The sequence below is a fragment of the Entelurus aequoreus genome, linkage group LG02 (genome assembly GCF_033978785.1).
Source record: "Entelurus aequoreus isolate RoL-2023_Sb linkage group LG02, RoL_Eaeq_v1.1, whole genome shotgun sequence".
Lineage (NCBI taxonomy): Eukaryota > Metazoa > Chordata > Actinopteri > Syngnathiformes > Syngnathidae > Entelurus > Entelurus aequoreus.
The window spans coordinates 53,874,113-53,891,186 of record NC_084732.1 but is presented as its reverse complement, the minus strand read 5'-3'; the positions used below and the strand labels follow the sequence as shown (position 1 = coordinate 53,891,186).

At 36.1% G+C, this 17,074-nt stretch overlaps 1 protein-coding gene across 3 annotated transcripts in view; it reads left to right on the top strand.

Moving 5' to 3' along the window:
* LOC133635813 (transcription factor SOX-6-like) overlaps positions 1 to 17,074 on the top strand; it is a 221,121-nt gene that overhangs the window by 32,166 nt on the left and 171,881 nt on the right. For all 3 annotated transcript variants that reach the window (XM_062029145.1, XM_062029140.1, XM_062029133.1), the window contains exon 2: positions 16,502 to 16,573. The gene's annotated coding sequence lies outside the window, so the exon portion shown is untranslated. The remainder of the gene's footprint in view (positions 1 to 16,501; positions 16,574 to 17,074) is intronic.

Here is a 17,074-nt window from a genome sequence, read left to right as displayed (position 1 = left end):
AGAAGTGTTCTTCTGTCTGTGGTTTCATTAAGCGCAACATTTATGTGAGCGTGTTAGTTTCGGTACTGATTGCAGTTGGTCCGAGGCTGAGTACAAGTCGTCATTCAATGAGGATATTACACATCCAGTTTGCACCCTTCGGTAGAGAAGATAGGTACACTATGTGCGTCACTTTAATGAGCTATGAGTTTGTGTGTGATGCTTTTATTTAATGACAAATTACACAAAATAGCATAAAGACAATAACCTCAATAAGAGATTTACTTAATAAATAAAGCACTATTGAAATGTTTCCAGTCATATTAGTGAAACAAATATATCGCCTCTCTTTTTGTCACAGTAGTTTTCATAGTGCATAGTGATGAAAGGTGGAGACCTGCTCTATCATAAAGCTGCACACTGAATTGATTTTGTTTCAAGTTAAGCAGGACATAGCCCTGTTAAAGAAATATGGTTATTTGTATTACGTAAGTTAAGCTTGAAATATGTCTATTTAAGACAAAAAAAAGTGCACTTAATTCTTACTGTACTTACTTTCACCAAGTTTTGAGCAAATCAATGACTTTGCAGCTCAGTAAAACATTTTAAAAAACGTTCCTGTATGACATTCTGACTACAAAATTGCATTTGTGTCCAACAATGAGGGTATGTTTTTAAAGAAAATGGTATTTATGCAAGCAAATAATAACCTGTGATTAATTACGTCCGTCAGTCTACCCCAGGGCAGCTGTGGCTACGAAAGTAGCTTACCACCACCAGGTGTGAATGAATGATGGGTTTTTAACATGTAAAGCGACTTTGGGTACTTAGAAAAGCGCTATATAAATCCCAGGTATTATTATTATTATTAATTACGATTAATCACAGAATTAGAATGTGATTAATCTGCTTAAAAAATAATCACTTGACAGCCCTAATATACTGTATATATATATATATATATATATATATATATATATATATATATATATATATATATATATATATATATATATATATATATATATATATATATATATATATATATATATATATACATACATACATACATACATACAAAATATATATATATATATATATATATATATATATATATATATATATATATATATATATATATATATATATATATATATATACATACATACATACATACATACAAAATATATATATATATATATATATATATATATATATATATATATATATATATATATATATATATATATATATATATATATATATATATATATATATATATATATATATATATATATATATATATATATATATATATATATATATATATATATATATTGTTTGTGTGTGTGTGTGTGTGTGTGTGTGAGAGAGACTAACTGAATGACGGTGTTTGCTATATGGTACATATTAGGGGTGTGGGAAAAATCGATTCGAATTCGAATCGTGATTCTCACGTTGTGCGATTCAGAATCGATTCTCATTTTTTTAAAAACTATTTTTTATTTTATTTTTATTTTTTTTAAATTAATCAATCCAACAAAACAATACACAGCAATACCATAACAATGCAATCCAATTCCAAAACCAAACCCGACCCAGCAACACTCAGAACTGCAATAAACAGAGCAATTGAGAGGAGACACAAACATGACACAGAACAAACCAAAAGTAGTGAAACAAAAATGAATATTATCAACAACAGTATCAATATTAGTTACAATTTCAACATAGCAGTGATTAAAAATCCCTCATTGACATTATCATTAGACATTTCTATATTAAAAAAAGAAAAAAAAGAACAATAGTGTCACAGTGGCTTACACTTGCATCGCATCTCATAAGCTTGACAACACACTGTGTCCAATATTTTCACAAAGATAAAATAAGTCATATTTTTGGTTCATTTAATAGTTAAAAGAAATTTACATTATTGCAATCAGTTGATAAAACATCATCCTTTACAATTATAAAAGCTTTTTACAAAAATCTACTACTCTGCTTGCATGTCAGCAGACTGGGGTAGATCCTGCTGAAATCCTATGTATTGAATGAATAGAGAATCCTTTTGAATCGGGAAAAAATCGTTTTTGAATCGAAATTCGTGTTGAATTGAAAAAAAAATTGATTTTGAATCAAATCGTGACCCCAAGAATCGATATTGAATCGAATGGTGGGACACCCAAAGACTCATAGCCCTAGTACATACATAGATGAGTGAAAAGGCTCTGCCTGATGTGCTCGCTGGCAAATTTCAATGTTACCTAGTGTTGAACTAATAAATGACGTGCATGTATGATATTTTGACAACATAATTGAATTGTTGTCCAAAATTGGGGTCTTTTTGACTTAATTTAAATTATGCCATTTGATTAACCTGTGATTAATCATGATCAATCCAAAATTGTGAATAATCTGATTTTAAGAATTAATCATTTGACAGCCACTACTTGAAAAAAACCCTGACCCTATGTACAGTGCATCTGGAAAGTATTTATGTTTGTGCTCAAAATTTTACACACAACACCCCATATTAACAAAGTGAAAGGTTTAACATTTTTTTCTTTGCAAATGTATTAAAAAAACAACCTAAATATATCACATGTACATGAGTATTCACATCCATTCCTTAATATTTTGTTAATGTACCTTTGGCAGAAATTAAAGCCTCAAGTCTTTTTGAATACAATGACACAAGCTTGGCACACTTATCTTTGGGCAGTTTCGCTCATTCCTCTTTGCAGCACCTCTCAAGCTCCATCATGGGAAGTGTTGTTTTTTTATCCAGGATGTTTCTCTACATTGCTGCATTCATCTTTCCCTCTATCCTGACTAGTCTCCCAGTTCCTGCCGCTGAAAAACATTCCCGCAGCATTATGCTGCCACCACCATGCTTCTTGTAGGGATGTTATTGATCTGGTGATGAGTGGTGCCTGGTTTCATCCAAATATGACGCCTGGCATTCACGCCAAAGAGAATTTTGTTTGTCATGGTGTTATAGTCTTTCAGGTGTATTATGTTTCGCGGAGACTAAAGTGTTTGCACGGGAGGTAAAACCTGTTGGAACTGTGACTTGTTTTTTTCATTAAGTTTGGTAATAAAAGTTAAAAGTACTGTGGGACTTTGTGATTTTCTCTGAGGGCTACAATATATCATATTACTTTAATTTGTTTTTAAGTGTGACGGTAATGAAAAATGTCGTGGCTTCCACGACATTTGAATGCGCCACATTCAGTTATAATAAGGGAAAACCCTGACATTTATATATATATATATATATATATATATATATATATATATATATATATATATATATATATATATATATATATATATATATATATATATATATATATATATATATATATATATATGTATGTATGTATGTATGTATGTATGTATGTATGTATGTATGTATGTATGTATGTATGTATGTATGTAAGTATGTATGTATGTATGTATGTATCAGTGGCGTGCAGTCACTAGAGGCAGGGGAGGCGGGGCCTCACCTGCCATCATGGAAAGAAAAAATAAATAAAATAAATTGTTATATGTATCCAGTGATTATACTAAAGTTATTTTCCATTTAACTTCACCAGTTTTAGATTATTTGTATTTATATTTTCACATTTGCCGTTCAAATACTGAGAAGAGACGGTGCGGTGATCAGCAGCCAGTTGAGGCACTTGTGCCTCACCATGGATTGCGACTCGGCTAACTGCTGGCCTGCTGTGCAGTGAGACTGTATTGCTGTATGAATTATATTATACATTTCCATAGTTTAGTTAGCTGAGGTATATAATGTACAGTGTATTTTGTCAACAACTGTATGTGTGTAATGTATTTTTAGTGCTGAGCGATCATAAATCTGCTGCGGAGACACACTGTGTGAGGCTCGTATCATAACCCCGCCTCCTGGTGCCAAGCACCTCCGCCGCAGAATGCACCGCCCGACGGGAGCACCGCGGCCACACCAACCAAAGCCCACACCCAAACCCTCCACGTGCAAGACCGAATCCACCCAAAAAAAGTCACTTAACAAGAAGCCAAAAAGTGCAAAAACAACAATGCTCGCGCTGCAGGAGCCGCGAACGACCGCAGGGACACAACATTAGGTACACCTGTTCCATCATATGTTTTTAAATTTGACTGTGATGATGCAGTCGTGCCTCACCAGACATTAACCTCACCGCACGCCACTGGTATGTATGTATGTGTATATATATGTATATATATATATATATATATATATGTATGTATATATATATATATATATGTATGTATATATATATGCTGTATATATATATATATATATATATATATATATATATATATATATATATATATATATATATATATATATATATATATATATATATATATATATATATATGTATATATATATATATATATGTATATATATATATATATATATATATATATATATATGTATATATATATATATATATATATATATATATATATATATATGTATGTATACATATATATATATGTTTGTACATATGTATGTATATATTAGGGGTGTAACGGTACGTGTATTTGTATTAAACCGTTTCGGTACGAGGGTTTTGGTTCAGTTCGGAGGTGTACCGAACACGTTTCAACACAAACATATGAAGTAGCCGCCTCCGCTTCCTTCTGCCTCTGTTTCTGTCAGTACTCTACACAGCACCCAGCATTGTCCCACTCACACAACCATCTGATTGGTTACAAACAGAGTGGTAACAGCCAATCAGCAGTGCGTATTCAGAGCGGTAACGGCCAATCAGCAGTGCGTATTCAGAGCGTATGTAGTCAGTGCTTAGCGTTTAGCAGGTAAGCATCAGGCAGCGGACTCTCCCCAAATTATAATAAACACCTCCCAGTCAACTACTAGTAACATCACTATGAGCCCGTTGACCTTCTAGAAATACAAACGGCAGCTCAGCTCGCTCGCAGTCCTGGCTTGAGGTGAAGGCTAATTCGCTTTTAGCGTAACGTTAGCTCATTTAGCGATGTGTGTGTGTGTGTGCGTGCGTGTGTGTGTGTGTGTGTGTGTGTGTGTGTGTGTGTTAGTTGTGGGGACAAGAAAACAACACCAAAAAATTATATATACTGTATATATATATGTATATATATTTATGTATATATATATATATATATGTATATATATATATATATATATACTGTATATATATATATATATATACACTACCGTTCAAAAGTTTGGGGTCACCCAAACAATTTTGTGGAATAGCCTTCATTTCTAAGAACAAGAATAGACTGTCGAGTTTCAGATGAAAGTTCTCTTTTTCTGGCCATTTTGAGCGTTTAATTGACCCCACAAATGTGATGCTCCAGAAACTCAATCTGCTCAAAGGAAGGTCAGTTTTGTAGCTTCTGTAACGAGCTAAACTGTTTTCAGATGTGTGAACCTGATTGCACAAGGGTTTTCTAATCATCAATTAGCCTTCTGAGCCAATGAGCAAACACATTGTACCATTAGAACACTGGAGTGATAGTTCCTGGAAATGGGCCTCTATACACCTATGTAGATATTGCACCAAAAACCAGACATTTGCAGCTAGAATAGTCATTTACCACATTAGCAATGTATAGAGTGTATTTCTTTAAAGTTAAGACTAGTTTAAAGTTATCTTCATTGAAAAGTACAGTACTTTTCCTTCAAAAATAAGGACATTTCAATGTGACCCCAAACTTTTGAACGGTAGTATATATATATATATATATATATATATATATATATATATATATATATATATATATATATATATATATATATATATATATATATATATATATATATATATATATATATACAGTATATATAATTTTTTGGTGTTGTTTTCTTGTCCCCACAACTTCTCCCACTGTCTTCTTTCTATCCCCTCCTGCTCCGGTCTGGCCGTGCCAAACACTAAATATATCCAAAAAGTCAAATACAAATAAGTCAACAAGAGAAGTATTCCACACGTAAATCTGTGTAGCAGATACATCAACAATATGGCTTGCCTGAGTGGCTGGACAGAACAAAATGTTTTTCTTACTTGAGACATCCTGCGGGCAGGATTGTGACCCCTGCTCTAAAAATATATATATTAGCACAAGTGTTTTGACAATTGCTTTGGAGAAATATGGTAAAACTAATAATTTGCCATTGACTGCAATTGTTTTTAATAAATTCCCAGTCCTCTAATTAGGAGGGCTTTAATTTTTCCTGCCTGTAGGTCTAATTCACAGCATGCTACTACAATAGGCCGGTTGACACAGACTCGTATTACTCTGCAGGGATTGCAGCATTTCATTAGAACATAATTTGAGCTTGCTCATTATTTAACATTATAAATTATCTTGTTGTTATCCCTCAGACAAATAATTGACTTAAATAAGTAATGAATAAGGAATACATTTGCCCATTAATATATTTTTCCGCTATTGTTGTCAATTACCATCAGATGATGAATTTAAGGGTTAGTAAACTCTGTGTAATTATGAGAGCGCCAGTTTACTGAGGCAAAATAGGAATTAGGCATACAGTTAGATATCTGAGAAGCCTGGTTTATTGAATTGTCCTACATGGAAACCGACGAGGTTGTTGGGCAGAATAATTAAAATTGCACTCAAAACTTCTAAAAGATGGCATTAAAAAGAAAAAAAGTGATTGCTTGTAGCACTGCTTGTTTTTTAGCTGTTTTATATTCCCCTAATTTTGTTGGTTCATTGCAAACTACTGGTTTAGGTTCGTAACAGTTTCGGTAATGTTTAGAGCAACTGCAGCTGGAATGTTTGTGGTGTGTGACTACAGAAGTGGGTGGTTGCAACTGAGTGAAATTGTGTGTGCTTGCAAAGCAAAGGTGCTATTCATGCAACAGCATCCCATTGAGCCGAGGTCACTCCTGGCTCCTCTCTCCCATTGTCACCTCGAGGCTCAAGGCTACCACATCAGACCGGTCTGTAAATCTTTGCCTTTATCTAGCTTGGTCGTGTTTATCCTCCAGCCGCCCACGCAGTCCGTGATGGACTCTGATAACAATACGCTGGCAGAACATGTATCTGGTCTTGTTGTCGAGGGCACGCATGGGCTGGATACGGCAGCAGACAGAGGTGCTGTAGTGCAAATTAGTGACAGATCAGTTAGGCGTGACTTTAAAAAAAAACCTTGGCCTTGCCTATTTGGCAGCACTGATACAGCCTAATTGTATAAATCAGCTGGTAATGAGATAGTGGTTCATTGTGGAAAAACAAGACAATGTGAGAAAATTAACAGAACATTGCTTCTGGCTGTTTTATCTGCCAATATGGTAAGTCTGATTAGTTTTTCATCTCATCGATCATATGTAGGCACGTATACACAGTTACTTTTTGGCATTCTGTCCACACAAAAAACAAAAGTGTTAGGTGTCTGATAACTGAGCTTTGGGAAAAATCGGATGATGACAGTCATTGTTGGTGAGGCACAGACATCTTTTAAAATTTTGATTTATTTTGCTCGAATCAATCTTAATGCAGGTTGCTTATTAGGAGGATAAATAATATTTCCCTAAAGATAAATTACTTTTTAATCCCATTATTATTTTTGAAAATATATACCTGAAAACCATTTGTGATCGTACCTTTATTGCCGGGTTCTCCAAACTTATTTTAATACATTTTTGTACATTAAAATGGTTCAAACAATTCAATGTTCATCATATGCTAAGCTATTAGAAAAAAAAATTAATAATAATAAATATATATATCTATATATTTATTAGGGCTGTGAATCTTTGGGTGTCCCACGATTCGATTAAATATCGATTCTTGGGGTCACGATTCGATTCAAAATCGATTTTTTTTTCCAATTCAACACGATTCTCGATTCAAAAACGATTTTTTCCCCGATTCAAAACGATTCTCTATTCATTCAATGCATAGGATTTCAGCAGGATCTACCCCAGTCTGCTGACATGCAAGCAGAGGAGTATATTTTTGTAAAACGCTTTTATAATTGTAAAGGACAATGTTTTATCAACTTATTGCAATAATGTACATTTGTTTTAACTATTAAATGAACCAAAAATATGACTTATTTTATCTTTGTGAAAATATTGGACACAGTGTGTTGTCAAGCTTATGAGATGCGATGCAAGTGTAAGCCACTGTGACACTTTTGTTCATTTATTTTTATTTGTATAAATGTCTAATGACAATGTCAATGAGGGTTTTTTAATCACTGCTATGTTGAAATTGTAAGTAATATTGATACTATTGTTAATAATATTCATTTTTGTTTCACTACTTTTGGTTTGTTCTGTGTCGTGTTTGTGTCTCCTCTCAATTGCTCTGTTTATTGCAGTTCTGAGTGTTGCTGGGTCGGGGTTGGTTTTGGAATTGGATTGCATTGTTATGGTATTACAGTGTATTGTTTTGTTGGATCGATTTTTAAAAAATGAGAATCGATTCTGAATCGCACAACGTGAGAATCGCGATTCGAATCCGAATCTATTTTTTCCCACACCCCTAATATATATATATATATATATGTGTGTATATATATATATATATATATATATATATATATATATATATATATATATATATATATATATATATATATATATATATATATATATATATATATATATATATGTATGTATATATATATATATATATATATATATATATATATATATATATATATATATATATATATATATATATATATATATATATATATATATATATATATATATATATATATATATATATATATTATATTATATTATATACAGTGGATATACAGTGGGGCAAAAAGTATTTAGTCAGCCACCCATTGATTGTCAATGGGTGCTGACTAAATATTTTTTTGCCCCACTGTATGTATTAGCTTTTGTGTTGTAGGTCAGTGGTTCCCCAACCACCGGGCCGCGGCCCGGTACCGGTCCGTGAATTGATTGGTACTGGGCCGCACAAGAAATTAAAAATAAATAAATAAATAAATATATATATATATATATATATTATATATACTATATATATACTATATATATATATATATATATATAATATATATATATATATATATATATATATATATATTATATATATATATATATATAAATATATATTATATATATATATACAATCAATCAATCAATCAATGTTTATTTATATAGCCCTAAATCACAAGTGTCTCAAAGGGCTGTACAAGCCACAACGACATCCTCGGTGTCCCGAGTGGGGGGTCTGACATAATATTGTGAAAGTCCAACACATCAGCGAAAGTCCAGTCCATGGTGGGGCCAGCGGGAACCATCCCGAGTGGAGACGGGTCAGCAGCGTAGAGATGTCCCCATCTGATGGACAGGCTAGCGGTCCACCCCGGAGCAGAGTAGAAAGAAAAGAAAAGAAACGGCAGATCAACGGTCTAAAAAGGGAGTCTATTTAAAGGCTAGAGTATACAAATGAGTTTTAAGATGAGACTTAAATGCTTCTACTGAGCGTAGCATCTCTAACTTTTACCGGGAGGGCTATTCCCATAGTATTGGAGCCCGAATAGAAAACGCTCTATAGCCCGCAGACTTTTTTTGGGCTCTGGGAATCACTAATAAGCCGGAGTTCTTTGAACGCAGATTCTTGCCGGGACATATGGTACAATACAATCGTCAAGATAGGCAGGAGCTTGACCGTGTAGTATTTTTATACGTAAGTAGTAAAACCTTAAAGTCGCATCTTAGGTGCACAGGAAGCCAGTGCAAGTGAGCCAGTATAGGCGTAATATGATCAAACTTTCTTGTTTTTGTCAAAAGTCTAGCAGCCGCATTTTGTACCATCTGTAATCTTTTAATGCTAGACATAGGGAGGCCCGAAAATAATACGTTACAGTAATCGAGACGAGATGTAACGAACGCATGGATAATGATCTCAGCATCGCTTGTGGACAAAATGGAACGAATTTTAGCGATATTACGGAGATGAAAGAAGGTCCGTTTTAGTAACACTCTTAATGTGTGACTCAAACGAGAGAGTTGGGTCGAAGATAACCCAGATTCTTTACTGAGTCGCCTTGTTTAATTGTTTGGTTGTCAAATGTTAAGGTGGTATTATTAAATAGATGTTGGTGTTGAGCAGGACCGATAATCAGCATTTCCGTTTTCTAGCGTTGAGTTGCAAAAAGTTAGCGGACATCCATTGTTTAATTTCATTAAGACACGCCTCCAGCTGACTACAATCCGGCGTGTTTGGTCAGCTTTAGGGGCATGTAGAGTTGGGTGTCATCAGCATAACAGTGAAAGCTAACACCGTATTTGCGTATAATGTCACTAGCGGCAGCATGTAAATACTAAAGAGTTCAGGGCCAAGAACTGAACCCTGGGGAACTCCGCACGTTACCTTAACATAGTCCGAGGTCACATTGTTATGGGAGACACACTGCATCCTGTCAGTAAGATAAGAGTTAAACCAAGACAAGGCTAAGTCTGACATCCAATACGCGTTTTGATACGCTCTAATAAAATATTATGATCAACAGTATCGAAAGCGGCGCTAAGATCAAGAAGCAGCAACATAGATGAAGCATCAGAATCCATCGTCAGCAATAGATCATTAGTCATTTTTGCGAGGGCTGTCTCCGTAGAGTGATTTGCCCTGAAACCGGATTGAAAAGGGTTCACAGAGATTGTTAGTCACTAAGTGTTCATTAGCTGCTGTGCGACAATTTTTTCGAGAATTTTCGAGATAAACGGTAGGTGGGACACCGCCGGTAGTTCACCATGAGGTCAGGATCGAGGTTAGGTCTTTTGAGTAGAGGATGAATACCGCTTTTTGAATGCTAGAGGAACAGTACCAGAGGAAAGTGATAGGTTTATAATATTTAACACTGATGGACCTAATAAAACAAAAAGCTCCTTGATAAGTTTCCCAGGAATTGGGTCAAGTAAACATGTTGTTTGTTTTGTCCCATTTACACATTTTAACAATTCTCCAATGTTATTTCATCAAAGAGAGAGAAACTATTTTGGAGGGCAATGTCCGTCGTATATACAGTCGTATTTGTGTTAATAGAACCCAGTTGTGGCTGGGATGCATTGTCTTTAATCTCTTTTCTGATGTGTTCAATTTCTTATTAAAGAAATTCATAAAGTCATCTGCTGAGTGGGTGGAGCTACTGGGAGGAGTCCCTTGTTGGGTTTAGCGATGCTACTGTACTAAACAAAAATTTAGGATCATTTTTGTTGAGGTGGATGAGATTTGAGTAATATTTAGCTTTAGCTGAGGTAAGCATGCGTTTATAAGTTATTAAACTATCACTCCATGCTTGATGGAAAACCTCAAGTTTAGTCGCACGCCATTTGCGTTCCAGCTTTCTACATGATAATTTCTGGGCTTTAGTTTCTTCTGTAAACCATGGGGTACGCCTTTTAGGGGCCCTTTTTAGCTTTAGCGGTGCTACAATATCAATGTGTCGCGCAGGGCGTCGTTAAAGTTGTTAGTGAGGTTATCAATAGAGCCCACATAATTTGGGAATGATGCCATTACTGAAGGCAGTAGGTCAGTAAGAGTCGTCGTTGTGGCAGTATTAATGTTGCGGCTGCTATAGTAGTTATTATTATTATTATTAGTTTGTTGACAATGAGTCAGAACTTCGAATTTTATAAGGTAATGATCGGACATTACTTTAGTGTACGGGAGTATCGTAACTTTAGAGGTGGTGACACCCCTGACAAGCACTAGATCTATCGTATTACCGTTGCGATGCGTGGGTTCATTTATTATTTGTGTAAGACCACAGCTATCAATTATAGTCTGGAGCGCCACGCATGGAGGGTCCGATGGGGTATTCATATGGATGTTAAAGTCTCCCATTATGATTATATTGTCGGCGTGCGTCACTAGATCAGCAACGAACTCTGAAATTCATTGATAAAGTCCGAATAGGGCCCAGGGGGGCGGTAGATGACAGCCAGGTGGAGAGGCAGCGGTGTGACAAACTCATAGTGAGCACCTCAAACGAGTTATATTTATTATTTAGGTCCGAGGTAAGGCTAAAGTTTTTGTTGTATAATTAGTGCAACACCCCCACCCCCTTTTAATGGGGCGGGCAATATGCGTTCCGCATAGCCAGGAGGAGACGCCTCACCCAGCGCAAAAATTTGTCTGGTTTGAGCCAGGTCTCGGCTAAACCAACGACATCAAGATTGTTGTCTCTGATGACTTCATTAACTAATAACGTTTTGGAAGACAATGACCGTTATGTTTAAAAAGCCCATATTATAGGTAGTGGGCTGTTTTGAGGAGTTTTTGTTGAAAGTATCCGTAGTAGCAATATTAATACTGTTACGTTTATTATGCATAGTGCACTTTAAATAATTTCGACCATATCTAGGAATTGATATGACAGGAATTTTAGATTGTTTGCCACCTCAGTAAAATGCATGTCCACCTCTGACGCAGAAAAAACATTATGTGAGTTGTATATTATTCTAGAAGAATTGCTATGTGTGCAGGGATTTATCCAGCCTGGCGCTGGCTAGTTCTAGCTTAACAGACTCCTTATTAGCGCTTCTTTGTGGATTAGCATTTAGCTTTTTTGTTAGCCCCGCTAACAACAAAGCATTTAGCTTTGTTGTTAGCCCCGCCCGACACCCCCGCTTCTGCTTCCGAGCGCATCGCTTACGTCTCTTTCGCTGGACTGTCTCCGCTGGAAGTCGACGCCGCTGCTTCAAAGGCCACTGCTGGATGTAGCTCGCGAAGAATTCCCAAGCTAGCGAGCAGGTCCATCGTACACGCATCTATCAGCCCAAAATGGCCCGATCTCTCCACATCCAGAATCGTAAGTCGGTCGTAAGTGATCACGGAGTGAACACGCTGTGAGCCAGCCATGAAATTGACTGAATTGAGGGGTATTTTTGCCAAATCGGTCCACACTTCCAGGAGCGCTCGCACGAAGCCGCTGCTCTGAAGCGCAGCCATCTTGGAAATATATATATATATATTAAATCAACATAAAAAACACAAGATAAACTTACAATTAGTGCACCAACCCACTCTCCCCCATTTACACTCATTCTCACAAAAGGGTTGTTTCTTTCTGTTATTAATATTTCTGGTTCCTACATTATACATCAATATAAATCAATACAGTCTGCAGGGATACAGTCCGTAAGCACACATGATTGTATTTTTTTATGACAAAAAAAAAAAAAATACCATACCCCCCACCCCCCGGTATATATTTAATATATTATTTAATAATGCATTTGAATTAATTAAATTTTCAGAATATAATAAAAAATAGCTGCTGGCAGAAAGTGGCCCCGGGCCACACTTTGGAGACCCCTGCTCAATAGTATAAGACAGTGTTTTTCAACCGATGTGCCGCGGCACACTAGTGTGCCGTGAGATACAGTCTGGTGTGCCGTGGGAGATGATCTAATTTCACTACCGTATTTCCTTGAATAGCCGCAGGGGCGCTAATTAATTTAAAACCTCTTTCTCACTCCTGCGGTTACCAAAACCATGCGGAATGAGCAAGCATGCTCTAATTATTTTAAAACCTCTTCTCACTCCGGCGCATACCTTATCATGAAAAGCACATTTAATAAAAAAAAACGTTATTATGATCTTACCTTTACTTGTAAATGGGTCCATGTGCAGCTGCTTCTGATCAAAGGCAGTCTTTCTCCTCTTTCTTCAATTTTAAAAGTCTCTGGAGATATTCCTTTAATTATTACCTCCTGCTTCGATTGAAAGTCCAGTTTAGAAAACGGTTTTATTTTAGATATGTAATCCTCCATGGTAAAAGTGCAAGCAAACAATTGCTGCATGCTTGCTGCTTGTTGTCTTCTTCTGCAGTACCTGTCTCCTGCAGTACTGGTAGTCGCAAGAAGGATCACTAGCGCCCTCTACCACCAGGAGGCGGGAGTCATTTAATGACTCATATTTGACCCGGCGGAAGTGCCAAGCATGCGCTAATTATTTTGCGAAACGAATTTGACCCGGCTGTAATTCTAGGCAGGCGAATACTATATTCCCGGCGCAATTCAAGGAAATACGGTATTTGGGTTAAAAATATTTTTTACAAACCAGTAATTATAATCCGCAAATTATGTGTTGTTGTTGAGTGTCGGTGCTGTCTAGAGCTCGGCAGAGTAACTGTGTAATACTCTTCCATATCAGTAGGTGGCAGCCGGTAGCTAATTTCTTTGTAGATGTCGGAAACAGCGTGAGGCAGCGTGCAGGTAAAAAGGTGTTTAATGCTTAAACCGAAAATAAACAAAAGGTGAGTGCCCCTAAGAAAAGGAATTGAAGCTTAGGGAAGGCTATGCAGAACGAAACTAAAACTGAACTGGCTACAAAGTAAACAAAAACAGAATGACGACACCAAAGACTTACTGCGGAGCAAAGACGGCGTCCACAATGTACATCCGAACATGACATGACAATCAACAATGTCCCCACAAAGAAGGATAAAAACAACTGAAATATTCTTGATTGCTAAAACAAAGTAGATGCGGGAAATTTGCTACAGGAAAATACCAAAAAAAGAGAAAAAGCCACCAAAATAGGAGCGCAAGACAAGAACTAAAACACTACATACTGGAAAACAACAAAAAACTCCAAATAAGTCACGGCGTGATGTGACAGGTCGTGACAATACACCTACTTTGAGACAAGAGCTATATTGATGCATGCTTGGTTATGGTTTAAAGTCATATCCAACAATTGCGGCAATGACTTTTTACTGTCAACTGAGTTTCATTTTTTAATGATTTCTGCTGGTGGTGTGCCTCCGGATTTTTTCAACTTAAAAAATGTGCCTTGGCTCAAAAAAGGTTGAAAAACACTGGTATAAGAAGTTCATGCGACCAGCAGCTGTTACTTTTTGAAAGCCTTTCTTATTTTGTTTTAGCTTTAACAGTTGTCAGCTACTTTGCGATATAGTTTCTGGCCACCAAAGATGTGCCTCGCTGCAGCAAGATGGCAACGACAAGCACCTGCCAGCTGACATACGACCCGGGCCCTTCATGGCAAACTGCTCGCTTTTCTGTATAGTTTCTCTGTATTTTATTGTCTGATTAGCAAGAATAATGATGTCACACTTACATTACATACATTACAAAGTCATGATGTACATGCATGTCTTCAGCACATTCGGCCCCCAAGGCAGAACACTGTATTGAGAGGAAAAGCTCGCTTGCACAGAGCAGAGAGCAAAGACCTGCGGCAGCCTCATAATAGTTTTTTTACTCTAAATTCCACCAAGTGCCCTCAGCACTGAGCAAAGTGCACTTGGGATAGTTCACTTGTGCACTATAGGCAGAGAGGAAAGTCTCATCTCAAGTTTCTACCTTGCATGTATTTGATCATAAAATGTGAAACTCAGTGATTTTTGCTAAAGAAAATGTTAAAAATGCTTAAACTCATACATAATTTGTTTTAACACAGTTCAATGAACAACTATTAAAATCTAATTTATTATCATATTTTTTTTCTGTTCCTCACCTACCTCCCTTGACCGCACGTCCTTAGTGGAGCCTTTCTGAACACTGTTTTCAGTGTCTGCGTGTAAATAGTTCACATTTAAGAACATTTTGGCCTTTTCTCCTTTAAACTGTAACATATTATTTAACAATAGAATGTGTCCATTGACAACTTACATGAGCAATTAAAAAGTAGTCATCCATGTTATGGAATGCATAAGCTCGGCAGTTTCTGATACTATGTGTATGTTGTAAGATTAAATTACCTGTGTATGTTTGGGCTTAGCCATAGTTATGTCTTTTAGTAGACACATTACACCTAATAAACAGAATAAGACCTCTCAGCAAATCAAGAGCATCATTGAAAGAATTCAACTAGGGCTGCAACTAACAACTAATTTGATAATCGATTAATCTGTCGATTATTTCTTCGATTAATCGATTAATAATTGTATAAAAGAGGCAAACTACATTTCTATTCTTTCCAGTATTTTATTGAAAAAAACCCAGCATACTGGCACCATACTGACACCATACTTATTTTGATTATTGTTTCTCAGCTGTTTGTAAATGTTGCAGTTTATAAATAAAGGTTTATAAAAAAAGAAATAAAAAAAAGTAGCCTCTGTGCATGCGCATAGTATGGATCCAACGAATCGATGACTAAATTAATCGCTAACTATTTTTATAATCGATTTTAATCGATTTAATCCATTAGTTGTTGCAGCCCTAAATTCAACGTACAATTAAAAAAAAAGAACAACGACCACTGTATTACAAACTGACCTTCAGCCAACAGTCACTGTGGCCCTGATTCTCTTTCATTTGTTCTGTCTCTGTTTGTTCGGATGTCAGTAAACACTGTTATCAAAGGGCAATGTTGTTTTTAAAACATGCACTATGATCCTGTTGTATTCTTCTATCAAATGTACATCACTGACTTCATACATGCCACTGAATATACTGACTGTACTGTCAAAGTTTGTGTTACACAAACAATTAAATAAGCCATCTTTTGTCTCTTTGTGATTACTTTTCAGGTCATTTACATGAATTCAAAACCGATTTGCCAGTGAGTAGCTGGAAACTGGGGAGCAAGTCTTTCAGTTTTTGTAAGTATCAATTTGCCTTTGAAGCTGTTTCTGTTCTTGTCACATGCCTTCTCGTCTCCTGCTGTTTGTCACCCACACTGAACACCTGCATCAAATGAGGTGGACAATTGGAATGACACACAATGTATGCACAATTACACCGTTTTATATAGACCGGGGGTAAGCAACCCGCGGCTCTAGAGCCACATGCGGCTCTTGAGCGGCACCCTGGTGGCTCCATGGAGCTTTTTAAAAAATGTATGGTAATGGAAAGAAAATGGGGTGAAAAATATATTTTTTGTTGTAATATGGTTTCTGTAGGAGGACAAACATGACACAAACCTTCCTAATTGCTAGAAAGCCCACAGTTTAATATGTTTGTGTTCATGCTTCACTGATGAGAGTATTTGGCGAGCGCCATTTTGTCCTACTAATTTCAGCGGCCCTTGAACTCACCGTTGTGTGGACTGTGACTCAACAGTTTGTTTCTCCGACGCTGCCACAGAAAGACGTGTTTTATGC